This window comes from Varroa destructor, unplaced genomic scaffold (genome assembly GCF_002443255.2).
Source record: "Varroa destructor unplaced genomic scaffold, Vdes_3.0 BEIS01000001.1, whole genome shotgun sequence".
Taxonomy (NCBI): domain Eukaryota; kingdom Metazoa; phylum Arthropoda; class Arachnida; order Mesostigmata; family Varroidae; genus Varroa; species Varroa destructor.
Window position 1 is genome coordinate 50,535,143 of NW_019211454.1, and position 17,164 is coordinate 50,552,306.

Below are 17,164 nucleotides of genomic sequence, written 5' to 3' on the forward strand. Positions count from 1 at the left end.
TATGTTCTTTTAGCTTCATATCTCCTGTGCCTTGTTTGTGTGGCCTCGTAGGTTTTCCTGGATTTATATGTGCTGTGTCCCATTTATGCGTGACTTATCATGTTCTCCGGTACCTATATACATTTTAAGCTGTCGATGTACGACCTACATGTCCTTTTGAGGTTCATATTTGATATATCCTGTTTATGTTAACTTTATCATGTTCTCTTGGATTTATACTTGATGTCGTCTGTCTATGTCTGATTTGTTGTGTTTTCCTTAATTTATATATGATATGTTTTGCCTACGTTTAACCTTTATCAGAATTTGTCATGTTCTGCTGGATTTACATTTAACGTAACGATTTTATGCCTAACTTGTCGTATTCTTCTCGGCTTATGTGGTCTGTATATGACCTGCTTATGTCTGAGCTGCTTTGATTTTGACCTGTTGTGTACTCCTGAATTCATATATGATGTGATCTGTTTATCTTTGATTTGTCATCTTCCCCTGGGTTATATATGATGCGGTCTGTATATTTTAACCTGTCTTGTTCATATTTAACGTGATTTGTTTACTTTACTTTCATGTTCACCTGAATTCATATTTGGTATGGCCAGTTTATTTTTAATCTGGGTTTTTTTGGGTCTATATTTGTCATGTCCCGATTATGCCTAACTTGCCATGTTGTCGTAAATTCATACCTGATAAGGCTTTTGTCTTGCCTGTCATGTTCTCCACGGTTTATGATGTGTGATATGATTTTACCTGATGCGGCCGGTTTACGCCTCAGTCGTGTTCTCCTGAATCCATGTTTGGTATGACCTGTTTACGTCTACCCTGTTGTATCTTCTTGGATTTATACCTGATGTATTCTGTTTTTATGTAACCTGTCATATCCTTCCTGAAGTTATGTTTACTATCGCCTGTTTGTGCCTAACCTGTGACTTCCTTCTGGGCTGAAATTTGATGCATCTCATTTTCGTCTGATGTAATGTGGCCTGTTACATCTAACCAGTTATATCCTTTAGATTTATGTCTAATGTGTTTTGCTTATATCTAACCCGTCACATTCTTTTGGACATATACATATTGAGATCTCACTATGCCTAATCTAATATGTTCCCCTGCGTTTATATCTGTTCGTGTCCTGTTTATGCCTGGCCTGTCATGTTTTCCTGGATTTATATTTGATGTGGCCAGTTGATGTATGGTAAACCAAGGCTTATATTTGCTGTGTCCTATTTATGTGTCACCTATCATATTCTGTATTTAGATGTGACTTAGCCTGTTTTCGTCTGACTTGTCGTATTCTCTTAGTTTGATATCTGATGTGGCCAGACTATGCCTTACCTGTCGTGTTTTCCTATTTTATATTTGACGTGTCCTGCTTATGCCATATATATTATGTGTTCTTGGATCTACGTCTAACGTGCCTCATTTACATTTGACTTGTTACGTCCCCTTAACTTCATCTCTAATGTGCTCTTCACCTTTTCCAGGATTTATATTTGATGTAGTTTGTTTGTCTAATCTGCCAAGTTCTTTTAAGTTCGTATTTTCTACGTCCTGTTTGCGTGAGCTGTAATGGTTTCCTAAATTTATATCTGATCTGATGTGTTTCTTCTTTGTCGGACCTGTCATGTTCTCCTGAATTAATATTTGATCTGATGTGTTTCTTCTTTGTCGGACCTGTCATGTTCTCCTGAATTAATATTTGATATGACCTGTTTATGTCTAATCTGTCATGTTTTCCTCGGTTGATATTTGATGCGTCCTATAGATTTCTAACTTGACATGTTTTCGTTGGCTTATACCAAATAAGACCTGTTTATGTCTGATGTGGCTTATTTACGTTTGACATTTCTTGTTCTCCTAAACTTTGATTTGATCTGTTTATATTTGATTGTCGTGTTCTCATAGGTTTGTATTTGCTATGCCCTTCTTATGCGTGACTTGTCATGGCCTCTTGAATTTATACCTGCTGCAGCCTGCTTATGCCCGATCTGTTATGTTTTCTTATATCTTATATCTAACCTGTTGTATTCCCCTGGGTGTAGAGCTGATGTGTCCTGTTTATGCCTGGCCTGGGTTTATATTTCATGCGTCCTGTTTGTATCTGCTCTCTCTTGTTCTTCTGGATTTGTATCTAATGTATTCTGCTTATGCCTGATCCGTCTTTTTCTGGGTTTATATTTGATGTGTCCAGTTTATGTCGTACCTATCATTTTCTCTTGGATTTATATGTAATGTGTCCTATTAATATCTAACCTATCATATTTTGTCTGAATTTATTTTAATTTGACCTCCCCTGTTTATTTTAGGCTGCCGTGTTTTACCGAATTTATATTTGCTGTCTTGGATATATTTGACTTATCGTGTTTTGCTGAATTTTGTAGTCGATACGGGTATACCTAATCTGTCATGTCTATCTGGATTTATATCTAATGTATCCTGTTTGTGTCTGACTTTTCTTGTTCTCCTAACTTTATATCTCATGTGTCCGGTCAATGTCCGACCTGTCATGTTCCCTTGGATTTATCCATAATATGTGTCGTCTATATCTGACCCTTCATGTTCTCCTAAATTTTTACTCGATGCTCCATGTTTACACCTAACTTGTCATGTTCCCTTAGATTAATAACTGATGTGCCCTGTCTAACTCGTCCTCATTTCCTGGGTTTATGCCTAACGTGTTGCGTTTATGTCGAAGCTGTGTTTATATTTATTATTAATGTGTCTCGTCTATATCCGATTTATCATGCTCGTCTGTGTTTGTATTTGCTATATTTTATTTGTGTGACCTATTATATTCTTCTAAACTTAATGTCTAATGTAGCCTATTTATGTCAAACCAGCTATGTTCCACTGGATTTATATTCGATGTGGCCGATTTATACCTAACTTATTGTGTACTGTTAAATTTATGCCTGATATGGCCTACTTATATTTGACCTGTCATGCTCCTCTGGGTTTATAATCAATGTGACCTGTTTGTTTATGTCTGATGTGGGTCTATATCTGATGTGTTATGATAACATATCACGTTATCTTGGATTTATATTTTATGTAGTCTGCTTATGTCTGATTAATCATCTTCTTTTGAATTTTTATTTGATGGGACCTGTCTACGTCTAACCCATCATGTCTTCCTGGGTATATATCTTAGTTCTTTTAATATCTTAATTGTCAATTTTTTTTTATTTAGATCTAGCGTGTTTTGTTTATGCCTGACCTATCGTGCTCCTTTCGGTTTATATTTCATGCGTTTTTTATACCTAATGTGACCTGTTTTGTGCTTCACCTAAATTTATATCCGATGTGACCTGTTTAGATTTGAGCAAGATTTATATCTGATGTACACAGTTTGTTAGACCTGTCATGTGCTTTTATTTTACACATAATGCTTACATGTGATTTGTCATGATTTGTATATAATGTGCCCTGTTTATGTGTAATCTGTCATGTGGCTTGTTTGTCTTGGGTTCGTCATGTTCTCAAGAGTTAATGTCTGACGTTACCTGCTATGCCTATCCTGTCATGTCTTCTAGATGATACATCTGATGTAGCCAGTTCATGTAAGCTTTCGTGTTTTCGCGAGTTTATATTTGATATAATTTGGTTATGTTTGACCTTTCATATTTCCTTTAATTATGCCTGAGGTGACCTACTTGTCTGGCCTGTCATGTTTTCCTAAGTTTGTATCTGATATGTCCTGCTTATGTCTAACCTGTCATGTACTTTTGGGCTTATTTATGTCGACGTTGTCATGTTTTCCTATGTTTATATCGGATATGGTTTCTAACTCATTGCATTGTTGTGGATTTTATGTGACTCATTTGTGTGTGATCTGTCATATCCGCGTGGGATTATACCTAAGCTGTCATGTTCCTATCATGTCCTTTTAGATTAATTTCTGTTGTGATTTGCTTATATTATAACCTACTCCCATAGGTTTCTTTATATCAAACCTGGCATGTCTTCCTAAAACTATATCTGATGTGTCCCATATATGTCTAACCTGGGTGCATGTTTAAAATATCTCGTTTTTGTCTGAACTATCATGTTCTTCTGGATTCATATTTGCTGTATCCTGTTAATATGTAATTTGTTACGTTTTCCTGAACACATGTCTAATGTAGTCTATTTAATTGTATGACCTGTCACGCTCTGTAGAGCTTGTTTAATGTAGCTTGCTTAAATCTGGCCTGCTGTGTTTTTCTGGGTTTATAATTAATGTGATTTGCTTATGTCCGACCTGGGTTTATATGTGACATGTGTTGCTTGTGTTTAACTTGTCACGTTCTCGTGAATTTATGTACAATGAGGTTTTTATATCTAAGCAGACATATTTTCCCAGAACTATATCTGATATGCCCCATTTATGCCTGACCTATCTATTGAATTTATATTTGATGTAGTCTGCTTACATATCTGACCTGTTGCGTTCATCTGACTTTATAATTAATGTGACCGTTTTAGGTCTGACTTGGGTTTATATATAATGTGTTCTGCTCATCGACAACTTGGCAGATTCTGTTCGACTTATATTTGGTACGACCTGCTTATGTATGATCTGTCGAATTTTGCTGAGTTTTTGTCTAATGAGCTCTCGTTATGTCTAACCCGTCATGTGCCCCTCGGTGTATATCCTATGTCTAACCCGTTATGTTCTTCTGGGTTTCTACCTGATACAATCTGTTTTGTGTTGGACCTAGGTTTATATCTGACGTAATCTTGTAATATATGTAACCGGGATTTATATCTAATGTAGTCTGCCTATATCTAATTTGTCATATTTCCCTCGATATATGTAATGTGGCCTGTTTATAAAGAAACATAACCTATTAGGTTGCCGTGGATTTATATTTGGTGTGGTTCATTTGTGTTTAATTCGCCATATTTTCCTTGATTTACATCTGACGCGTCTTGTCATGTTCTCCAGGGCTTACATCAAATGTGGCGGGTTCATGCTTAAGCTTTCATGTTGCCCTGAGTTTACGTTTGATGCGGTTTGTGCATATTTGACTTTTCACGTTTCTCCTTATTAATTTGACCCATTTATCTTTGACCCATCATGTTCGCCTGGGCTTTTGTTTGATGTGGCCTGCTTATGTCTAACTTGTCATATTCCCATGGCTTTTGTATGATTTGTATCTGACCTATCGTGTTTCACTATCCTTTAGACTGGCTTGTGTATATCTGATCTATCTTTATGGGCTTATTACATAAGATGAACATATTAGATATATGTTATCTTATGTCTCATTTGTCACGTATTCTTAGGCCTATATCTGATATGTCCGCTTTTGTTCTGACCTGACATGTTCTCCTGAATATATTTGATGTAGCCTGTTTATGCTTGGCCTATCGTCTTCCTTTGGGTTTGCAACCTATATAATTTGCTTATGCCTTACTTAGGATTAGTCATAATATGCCTTGTTTACATCAAACTTCTGTCATGTTCTTTTGAGTTCATATCTGCTGCGTTCTGTTTATATCTGACTTTTTACCTGATTTATACCTAATGAGATCTATTCACGTCTAACCTGTCATGTTCTCCTGGATATATATCTAATGTGTCGAGTTTATGCCAAGTCTGTCATGTTTTATTGGATGTATATTTAATATGTCCAGTTTATGACTGACCTGCTAAGTTCTCTTGGATTTATATCTTATATAACGAGTTTATTTCTGGTCTGTCGTGTCTTTTTGGTAATATGTCTAATGTGCTCACCTTATGTGTGATCCATCGTATTCTCCTAGGCTTATGTGTTATATGGTTAGTTTGTTTATCCTGTCATGTTGTTTCATGTTAAATTTCCTTGTCCATGTTAAATTTATCTCGCTGATGATTTACTTGTCATCTTCTCTTAGGTTTAAATCTGATGTGTCCTGTACGTATCTGACCTGTCGTGTTTTCCAGGGTTCGTATATGCTGTGGCCCCTTTATATCTGATTTGTTATAATCTATCTACTTTAGACCTAATCTGACCATTGTAGGTGTGACCTATCATATTCCCTTAAGTTTATATCTGATGTGTAGTGTTTATGTTTGACTCAGAATCATAATTTCCAAAATTTATATATCATGTGTTTACTTTGTCTTGTTTGTCGTATTATTCGGAGTCCATGCCTAACGTGTTCCGTTTACGACTGACCCTTCACCTTTTTCCGAGGGAAAATCTCTTGTCGCTTGTTTATGCCTGATCCGTCTTGTTCCGCTGAGTTTATATCTAACGTGACCTGTATATGTCTGACCTATCATGTTCTCCTTAATTCATATTTCCTATATTCTGTTTACGTCTGACCTATCGTATTCTCCTAGGTTGATATCTGTTGCGACTTGTTCACGTTAAATCTGGATTTATATTTTCTGTGCCCTGCTTGTCTCTAGTCACATTTTGGTGGACTTAATAAATTAGGTCTTTCTATATCTAACCTGTTACCTTGTTCTGAATTTATATCAAATATGTTCTGCTTATATCTATTTAACTTGTCATATTCTTTTTGGGTTTACGTCTAATGAGGCCTGTTAATATCTAACCTGTTTGTTTTCCTGGATGTTATCTGATGTTTTCAGTTTATGCTGACTTATGTTCACCAGGTCTGTGTCTAATGTGTCTCTTTATGTTTGACCTAAATGTTCTTTTAGGCTTGTATCTGATATGCCTATTTATGTCTAGCCAATTTAAGTCATATTTAATATTTTATGAGGTGTTGCCTATTTATAATATACCTGTCATGCTCGTTTTTGTGTTTATGTCTAACCTATCATGTTTTCCTGGATAGGTATCTAATGTGTCGAGTTTGTCTAGTCTGTCATGTTTTACCGGATATATATTTGGTATGTCAAGTTTACCACTGACCTGCTAAGTTCTCTTGGATTTATATCTTATATGAGCAGTTTATTTCTGGCCTCTCGTGTCTTTTTGGGAATATATCTGATGTGCTCTGCTTATGTGTGTTCTATCGTATTCTCCTGGGCTTATGTCTTATATGCCCAGTTTATGTTTATTCTGTCATGTCTTTTCAGATCCATGTTAAATTTGCCTCGCTTATATTTGACTTGTCATGTTCTCTTAGGTTTGAATCTAATGTGTCCTTTACCTATCTGACCTGTCATGTTTTCTAAGCTTTGTATCTGATATGGCCCCTTTATATCTGATTCATTATTATCTATCTTAGATTTAATCTGACTTTTTCACTTCTGACCTATCATATTCCCCCAAGTTTATATCTGATGTGTCCTGCTTATGTTTGACCCATCATAGCTTCCGAAATTTATATACAACGCGTTTACGTTATGCCTAATTTGTCGTGTTCTTCTGAGTCCATATCTAACATGTTCCATTTACGAGTGACCCTTCACCTTTTTCCGAGGGAAAATCTTATGTCGCTTGTTTATACTTGATCCGTCTTGCCCTCCTGAGTTGATATGTAATGTGGTCCGTATATGTCTAACCTATCATGTTTTCCTTAATTCATATATGTTATCTCCTGTTTACGTCTGATCTACAGTATTTCGCTAGGTTCATATCTGTTGCGACCTGTCTAACCTGTCTTGTTTTCCTGGATGTATATCTGATGTTTTCAGTTTATGCCTGACTTATGTTCACCAGGATCTGTGTCTAATGTGTCCCGTTTATGTTTGACCTACAATGTTATTTTAGGCTTGTATCTGATATGGCCTATTTATGTCTAGCCAATTTAAGTCATATTTAATATTTTGAGGTGTTGCCTATTTATAATATACCTGTCGTGCTCTTGTGTTTATATCCATGACTCTTGTTTATGTCTAACCTATCATGTTTTCCTGGATAGGTATCTAATGTGTCGAGTTTGTCTAGTCTGTCATGTTTTACCGGATATATATTTGGTATGTCAAGTTTACCACTGACCTGCTAAGTTCTCTTGGATTTATATCTTATATGAGCAGTTTATTTCTGGCCTCTCGTGTCTTTTTGGGAATATATCTGATGTGCTCTGCTTATGTGTGTTCTATCGTATTCTCCTGGGCTTATGTCTTACATGCCCAGTTTATGTTTATTCTGTCATGTCTTTTCAGATCCATGTTAAATTTGCCTCGCTTATATTTGACTTGTCATGTTCTCTTAGGTTTGAATCTAATGTGTCCTTTACCTATCTGACCTGTCATGTTTTCTAAGCTTTGTATCTGATATGGCCCCTTTATATCTGATTCATTATTATCTATCTTAGATTTAATCTGACTTTTTCACTTCTGACCTATCATATTCCCCCAAGTTTATATCTGATGTGTCCTGCTTATGTTTGACCCATCATAGCTTCCGAAATTTATATACAACGCGTTTACGTTATGCCTAATTTGTCGTGTTCTTCTGAGTCCATATCTAACATGTTCCATTTACGAGTGACCCTTCACCTTTTTCCGAGGGAAAATCTTATGTCACTTGTTTATACTTGATCCGTGTTGCCCTCCTGAGTTGATATGTAATGTGGTCCGTATATGTCTAACCTATCATGTTTTCCTTAATTCATATCTGTTGTCTCCTGTTTACGTCTGATCTATCGTATTTCCCTAGGTTCATATCTGTTGCAACCTGTTTACGTTAAATCTGGGTTTATATTTTCTGTACCCTGCTTGTGTCTAGCCACACTTTACTGGACTTATATTTTATAAGATCTTTCTATATCTAGCCTGTTACCTTGTTCTGAATTTATATCAAATGTGTTCCGCCTATATCTATTTAACTTGTCATATTCTTTTGGGTTTGTCTAATGAGGTCTGTTAATATCTAACCTGTCTTGTTTTCCTGGATGTATATCTGATGTTTTCAATTTATACCTGACTTATGTTCACCAGGACCTGTGTCTAATGTGTCTCGTTTATGTTTGACCTACAATGTTCTTTTAGGCTTGTATCTGATATGGCCTATTTATGTCTAGCCAATTTAAGTCATATTTAATATTTTATGAGGTGTTGCCTATTTATAATATACCTGTCATGCTCTTTTGTGTTTATATCCATCACTCTTGTTTATGTCTAACCTATCATGTTTTCCTGGATAGGTATCTAATGTGTCGAGTTTGTCTAGTCTGTCATGTTTTACCGGATATATATTTGGTATGTCAAGTTTACCACTGACCTGCTAAGTTCTCTTGGATTTATATCTTATATGAGCAGTTTATTTCTGGCCTCTCGTGTCTTTTTGGGAATATATCTGATGTGCTCTGCTTATGTGTGTTCTATCGTATTCTCCTGGGCTTATGTCTTACATGCCCAGTTTATGTTTATTCTGTCATGTCTTTTCAGATCCATGTTAAATTTGCCTCGCTTATATTTGACTTGTCATGTTCTCTTAGGTTTGAATCTAATGTGTCCTTTACCTATCTGACCTGTCATGTTTTCTAAGCTTTGTATCTGATATGGCCCCTTTATATCTGATTCATTATTATCTATCTTAGATTTAATCTGACTTTTTCACTTCTGACCTATCATATTCCCCCAAGTTTATATCTGATGTGTCCTGCTTATGTTTGACCCATCATAGCTTCCGAAATTTATATACAACGCGTTTACGTTATGCCTAATTTGTCGTGTTCTTCTGAGTCCATATCTAACATGTTCCATTTACGAGTGACCCTTCACCTTTTTCCGAGGGAAAATCTTATGTCGCTTGTTTATACTTGATCCGTCTTGCCCTCCTGAGTTGATATGTAATGTGGTCCGTATATGTCTAACCTATCATGTTTTCCTTAATTCATATTGTTATCTCCTGTTTACGTCTGATCTACAGTATTTCGCTAGGTTCATATCTGTTGCGACCTGTCTAACCTGTCTTGTTTTCCTGGATGTATATCTGATGTTTTCAGTTTATGCCTGACTTATGTTCACCAGGATCTGTGTCTAATGTGTCCCGTTTATGTTTGACCTACAATGTTATTTTAGGCTTGTATCTGATATGGCCTATTTATGTCTAGCCAATTTAAGTCATATTTAATATTTTGAGGTGTGCCTATTTATAATATACCTGTCGTGCTCTTGTGTTTATATCCATGACTCTTGTTTATGTCTAACCTATCATGTTTTCCTGGATAGGTATCTAATGTGTCGAGTTTGTCTAGTCTGTCATGTTTTACCGGATATATATTTGGTATGTCAAGTTTACCACTGACCTGCTAAGTTCTCTTGGATTTATATCTTATATGAGCAGTTTATTTCTGGCCTCTCGTGTCTTTTTGGGAATATATCTGATGTGCTCTGCTTATGTGTGTTCTATCGTATTCTCCTGGGCTTATGTCTTACATGCCCAGTTTATGTTTATTCTGTCATGTCTTTTCAGATCCATGTTAAATTTGCCTCGCTTATATTTGACTTGTCATGTTCTCTTAGGTTTGAATCTAATGTGTCCTTTACCTATCTGACCTGTCATGTTTTCTAAGCTTTGTATCTGATATGGCCCCTTTATATCTGATTCATTATTATCTATCTTAGATTTAATCTGACTTTTTCACTTCTGACCTATCATATTCCCCCAAGTTTATATCTGATGTGTCCTGCTTATGTTTGACCCATCATAGCTTCCGAAATTTATATACAACGCGTTTACGTTATGCCTAATTTGTCGTGTTCTTCTGAGTCCATATCTAACATGTTCCATTTACGAGTGACCCTTCACCTTTTTCCGAGGGAAAATCTTATGTCGCTTGTTTATACTTGATCCGTCTTGCCCTCCTGAGTTGATATGTAATGTGGTCCGTATATGTCTAACCTATCATGTTTTCCTTAATTCATATATGTTATCTCCTGTTTACGTCTGATCTACAGTATTTCGCTAGGTTCATATCTGTTGCGACCTGTCTAACCTGTCTTGTTTTCCTGGATGTATATCTGATGTTTTCAGTTTATGCCTGACTTATGTTCACCAGGATCTGTGTCTAATGTGTCCCGTTTATGTTTGACCTACAATGTTATTTTAGGCTTGTATCTGATATGGCCTATTTATGTCTAGCCAATTTAAGTCATATTTAATATTTTGAGGTGTTGCCTATTTATAATATACCTGTCGTGCTCTTGTGTTTATATCCATGACTCTTGTTTATGTCTAACCTATCATGTTTTCCTGGATAGGTATCTAATGTGTCGAGTTTGTCTAGTCTGTCATGTTTTACCGGATATATATTTGGTATGTCAAGTTTACCACTGACCTGCTAAGTTCTCTTGGATTTATATCTTATATGAGCAGTTTATTTCTGGCCTCTCGTGTCTTTTTGGGAATATATCTGATGTGCTCTGCTTATGTGTGTTCTATCGTATTCTCCTGGGCTTATGTCTTACATGCCCAGTTTATGTTTATTCTGTCATGTCTTTTCAGATCCATGTTAAATTTGCCTCGTTTATATTTGACTTGTCATGTTCTCTTAGGTTTGAATCTAATGTGTCCTTTACCTATCTGACCTGTCATGTTTTCTAAGCTTTGTATCTGATATGGCCCCTTTATATCTGATTCATTATTATCTATCTTAGATTTAATCTGACTTTTTCACTTCTGACCTATCATATTCCCCCAAGTTTATATCTGATGTGTCCTGCTTATGTTTGACCCATCATAGCTTCCGAAATTTATATACAACGCGTTTACGTTATGCCTAATTTGTCGTGTTCTTCTGAGTCCATATCTAACATGTTCCATTTACGAGTGACCCTTCACCTTTTTCCGAGGGAAAATCTTATGTCGCTTGTTTATACTTGATCCGTCTTGCCCTCCTGAGTTGATATGTAATGTGGTCCGTATATGTCTAACCTATCATGTTTTCCTTAATTCATATTGTTATCTCCTGTTTACGTCTGATCTACAGTATTTCGCTAGGTTCATATCTGTTGCGACCTGTCTAACCTGTCTTGTTTTCCTGGATGTATATCTGATGTTTTCAGTTTATGCCTGACTTATGTTCACCAGGATCTGTGTCTAATGTGTCCCGTTTATGTTTGACCTACAATGTTATTTTAGGCTTGTATCTGATATGGCCTATTTATGTCTAGCCAATTTAAGTCATATTTAATATTTTGAGGTGTTGCCTATTTATAATATACCTGTCTGCTCTTGTGTTTATATCATGACTCTTGTTTATGTCTAACCTATCATGTTTTCCTGGATAGGTATCTAATGTGTCGAGTTTGTCTAGTCTGTCATGTTTTACCGGATATATATTTGGTATGTCAAGTTTACCACTGACCTGCTAAGTTCTCTTGGATTTATATCTTATATGAGCAGTTTATTTCTGGCCTCTCGTGTCTTTTTGGGAATATATCTGATGTGCTCTGCTTATGTGTGTTCTATCGTATTCTCCTGGGCTTATGTCTTACATGCCCAGTTTATGTTTATTCTGTCATGTCTTTTCAGATCCATGTTAAATTTGCCTCGCTTATATTTGACTTGTCATGTTCTCTTAGGTTTGAATCTAATGTGTCCTTTACCTATCTGACCTGTCATGTTTTCTAAGCTTTGTATCTGATATGGCCCCTTTATATCTGATTCATTATTATCTATCTTAGATTTAATCTGACTTTTTCACTTCTGACCTATCATATTCCCCCAAGTTTATATCTGATGTGTCCTGCTTATGTTTGACCCATCATAGCTTCCGAAATTTATATACAACGCGTTTACGTTATGCCTAATTTGTCGTGTTCTTCTGAGTCCATATCTAACATGTTCCATTTACGAGTGACCCTTCACCTTTTTCCGAGGGAAAATCTTATGTCGCTTGTTTATACTTGATCCGTCTTGCCCTCCTGAGTTGATATGTAATGTGGTCCGTATATGTCTAACCTATCATGTTTTCCTTAATTCATATATGTTATCTCCTGTTTACGTCTGATCTACAGTATTTCGCTAGGTTCATATCTGTTGCGACCTGTCTAACCTGTCTTGTTTTCCTGGATGTATATCTGATGTTTTCAGTTTATGCCTGACTTATGTTCACCAGGATCTGTGTCTAATGTGTCCCGTTTATGTTTGACCTACAATGTTATTTTAGGCTTGTATCTGATATGGCCTATTTATGTCTAGCCAATTTAAGTCATATTTAATATTTTGAGGTGTTGCCTATTTATAATATACCTGTCGTGCTCTTGTGTTTATATCCATGACTCTTGTTTATGTCTAACCTATCATGTTTTCCTGGATAGGTATCTAATGTGTCGAGTTTGTCTAGTCTGTCATGTTTTACCGGATATATATTTGGTATGTCAAGTTTACCACTGACCTGCTAAGTTCTCTTGGATTTATATCTTATATGAGCAGTTTATTTCTGGCCTCTCGTGTCTTTTTGGGAATATATCTGATGTGCTCTGCTTATGTGTGTTCTATCGTATTCTCCTGGGCTTATGTCTTACATGCCCAGTTTATGTTTATTCTGTCATGTCTTTTCAGATCCATGTTAAATTTGCCTCGTTTATATTTGACTTGTCATGTTCTCTTAGGTTTGAATCTAATGTGTCCTTTACCTATCTGACCTGTCATGTTTTCTAAGCTTTGTATCTGATATGGCCCCTTTATATCTGATTCATTATTATCTATCTTAGATTTAATCTGACTTTTTCACTTCTGACCTATCATATTCCCCCAAGTTTATATCTGATGTGTCCTGCTTATGTTTGACCCATCATAGCTTCCGAAATTTATATACAACGCGTTTACGTTATGCCTAATTTGTCGTGTTCTTCTGAGTCCATATCTAACATGTTCCATTTACGAGTGACCCTTCACCTTTTTCCGAGGGAAAATCTTATGTCGCTTGTTTATACTTGATCCGTCTTGCCCTCCTGAGTTGATATGTAATGTGGTCCGTATATGTCTAACCTATCATGTTTTCCTTAATTCATATATGTTATCTCCTGTTTACGTCTGATCTACAGTATTTCGCTAGGTTCATATCTGTTGCGACCTGTCTAACCTGTCTTGTTTTCCTGGATGTATATCTGATGTTTTCAGTTTATGCCTGACTTATGTTCACCAGGATCTGTGTCTAATGTGTCCCGTTTATGTTTGACCTACAATGTTATTTTAGGCTTGTATCTGATATGGCCTATTTATGTCTAGCCAATTTAAGTCATATTTAATATTTTGAGGTGTTGCCTATTTATAATATACCTGTCGTGCTCTTGTGTTTATATCCATGACTCTTGTTTATGTCTAACCTATCATGTTTTCCTGGATAGGTATCTAATGTGTCGAGTTTGTCTAGTCTGTCATGTTTTACCGGATATATATTTGGTATGTCAAGTTTACCACTGACCTGCTAAGTTCTCTTGGATTTATATCTTATATGAGCAGTTTATTTCTGGCCTCTCGTGTCTTTTTGGGAATATATCTGATGTGCTCTGCTTATGTGTGTTCTATCGTATTCTCCTGGGCTTATGTCTTACATGCCCAGTTTATGTTTATTCTGTCATGTCTTTTCAGATCCATGTTAAATTTGCCTCGCTTATATTTGACTTGTCATGTTCTCTTAGGTTTGAATCTAATGTGTCCTTTACCTATCTGACCTGTCATGTTTTCTAAGCTTTGTATCTGATATGGCCCCTTTATATCTGATTCATTATTATCTATCTTAGATTTAATCTGACTTTTTCACTTCTGACCTATCATATTCCCCCAAGTTTATATCTGATGTGTCCTGCTTATGTTTGACCCATCATAGCTTCCGAAATTTATATACAACGCGTTTACGTTATGCCTAATTTGTCGTGTTCTTCTGAGTCCATATCTAACATGTTCCATTTACGAGTGACCCTTCACCTTTTTCCGAGGGAAAATCTTATGTCGCTTGTTTATACTTGATCCGTCTTGCCCTCCTGAGTTGATATGTAATGTGGTCCGTATATGTCTAACCTATCATGTTTTCCTTAATTCATATATGTTATCTCCTGTTTACGTCTGATCTACAGTATTTCGCTAGGTTCATATCTGTTGCGACCTGTCTAACCTGTCTTGTTTTCCTGGATGTATATCTGATGTTTTCAGTTTATGCCTGACTTATGTTCACCAGGATCTGTGTCTAATGTGTCCCGTTTATGTTTGACCTACAATGTTATTTTAGGCTTGTATCTGATATGGCCTATTTATGTCTAGCCAATTTAAGTCATATTTAATATTTTGAGGTGTTGCCTATTTATAATATACCTGTCGTGCTCTTGTGTTTATATCCATGACTCTTGTTTATGTCTAACCTATCATGTTTTCCTGGATAGGTATCTAATGTGTCGAGTTTGTCTAGTCTGTCATGTTTTACCGGATATATATTTGGTATGTCAAGTTTACCACTGACCTGCTAAGTTCTCTTGGATTTATATCTTATATGAGCAGTTTATTTCTGGCCTCTCGTGTCTTTTTGGGAATATATCTGATGTGCTCTGCTTATGTGTGTTCTATCGTATTCTCCTGGGCTTATGTCTTACATGCCCAGTTTATGTTTATTCTGTCATGTCTTTTCAGATCCATGTTAAATTTGCCTCGTTTATATTTGACTTGTCATGTTCTCTTAGGTTTGAATCTAATGTGTCCTTTACCTATCTGACCTGTCATGTTTTCTAAGCTTTGTATCTGATATGGCCCCTTTATATCTGATTCATTATTATCTATCTTAGATTTAATCTGACTTTTTCACTTCTGACCTATCATATTCCCCCAAGTTTATATCTGATGTGTCCTGCTTATGTTTGACCCATCATAGCTTCCGAAATTTATATACAACGCGTTTACGTTATGCCTAATTTGTCGTGTTCTTCTGAGTCCATATCTAACATGTTCCATTTACGAGTGACCCTTCACCTTTTTCCGAGGGAAAATCTTATGTCGCTTGTTTATACTTGATCCGTCTTGCCCTCCTGAGTTGATATGTAATGTGGTCCGTATATGTCTAACCTATCATGTTTTCCTTAATTCATATATGTTATCTCCTGTTTACGTCTGATCTACAGTATTTCGCTAGGTTCATATCTGTTGCGACCTGTCTAACCTGTCTTGTTTTCCTGGATGTATATCTGATGTTTTCAGTTTATGCCTGACTTATGTTCACCAGGATCTGTGTCTAATGTGTCCCGTTTATGTTTGACCTACAATGTTATTTTAGGCTTGTATCTGATATGGCCTATTTATGTCTAGCCAATTTAAGTCATATTTAATATTTTGAGGTGTTGCCTATTTATAATATACCTGTCGTGCTCTTGTGTTTATATCCATGACTCTTGTTTATGTCTAACCTATCATGTTTTCCTGGATAGGTATCTAATGTGTCGAGTTTGTCTAGTCTGTCATGTTTTACCGGATATATATTTGGTATGTCAAGTTTACCACTGACCTGCTAAGTTCTCTTGGATTTATATCTTATATGAGCAGTTTATTTCTGGCCTCTCGTGTCTTTTTGGGAATATATCTGATGTGCTCTGCTTATGTGTGTTCTATCGTATTCTCCTGGGCTTATGTCTTACATGCCCAGTTTATGTTTATTCTGTCATGTCTTTTCAGATCCATGTTAAATTTGCCTCGCTTATATTTGACTTGTCATGTTCTCTTAGGTTTGAATCTAATGTGTCCTTTACCTATCTGACCTGTCATGTTTTCTAAGCTTTGTATCTGATATGGCCCCTTTATATCTGATTCATTATTATCTATCTTAGATTTAATCTGACTTTTTCACTTCTGACCTATCATATTCCCCCAAGTTTATATCTGATGTGTCCTGCTTATGTTTGACCCATCATAGCTTCCGAAATTTATATACAACGCGTTTACGTTATGCCTAATTTGTCGTGTTCTTCTGAGTCCATATCTAACATGTTCCATTTACGAGTGACCCTTCACCTTTTTCCGAGGGAAAATCTTATGTCACTTGTTTATACTTGATCCGTGTTGCCCTCCTGAGTTGATATGTAATGTGGTCCGTATATGTCTAACCTATCATGTTTTCCTTAATTCATATCTGTTGTCTCCTGTTTACGTCTGATCTATCGTATTTCCCTAGGTTCATATCTGTTGCAACCTGTTTACGTTAAATCTGGGTTTATATTTTCTGTACCCTGCTTGTGTCTAGCCACACTTTACTGGACTTATAAGATCTTTCTATATCTAGCCTGTTACCTTGTTCTGAATTTATATCAAATGTGTTCCGCCTATATCTATTTAACTTGTCATATTCT

The 17,164-nt window shown here is 36.1% G+C and overlaps 2 protein-coding genes across 8 annotated transcripts in view; one reads left to right on the top strand and one right to left on the bottom strand.

Annotated features, from left to right (window-relative positions):
• Positions 1–17,164, bottom strand: part of LOC111243506 (uncharacterized) — a 209,098-nt gene that overhangs the window by 82,376 nt on the left and 109,558 nt on the right. The window lies entirely within an intron of this gene.
• The window catches only part of LOC111243507 (uncharacterized), a 134,055-nt gene that overhangs the window by 23,251 nt on the left and 93,640 nt on the right, over positions 1–17,164 (top strand). The window lies entirely within an intron of this gene.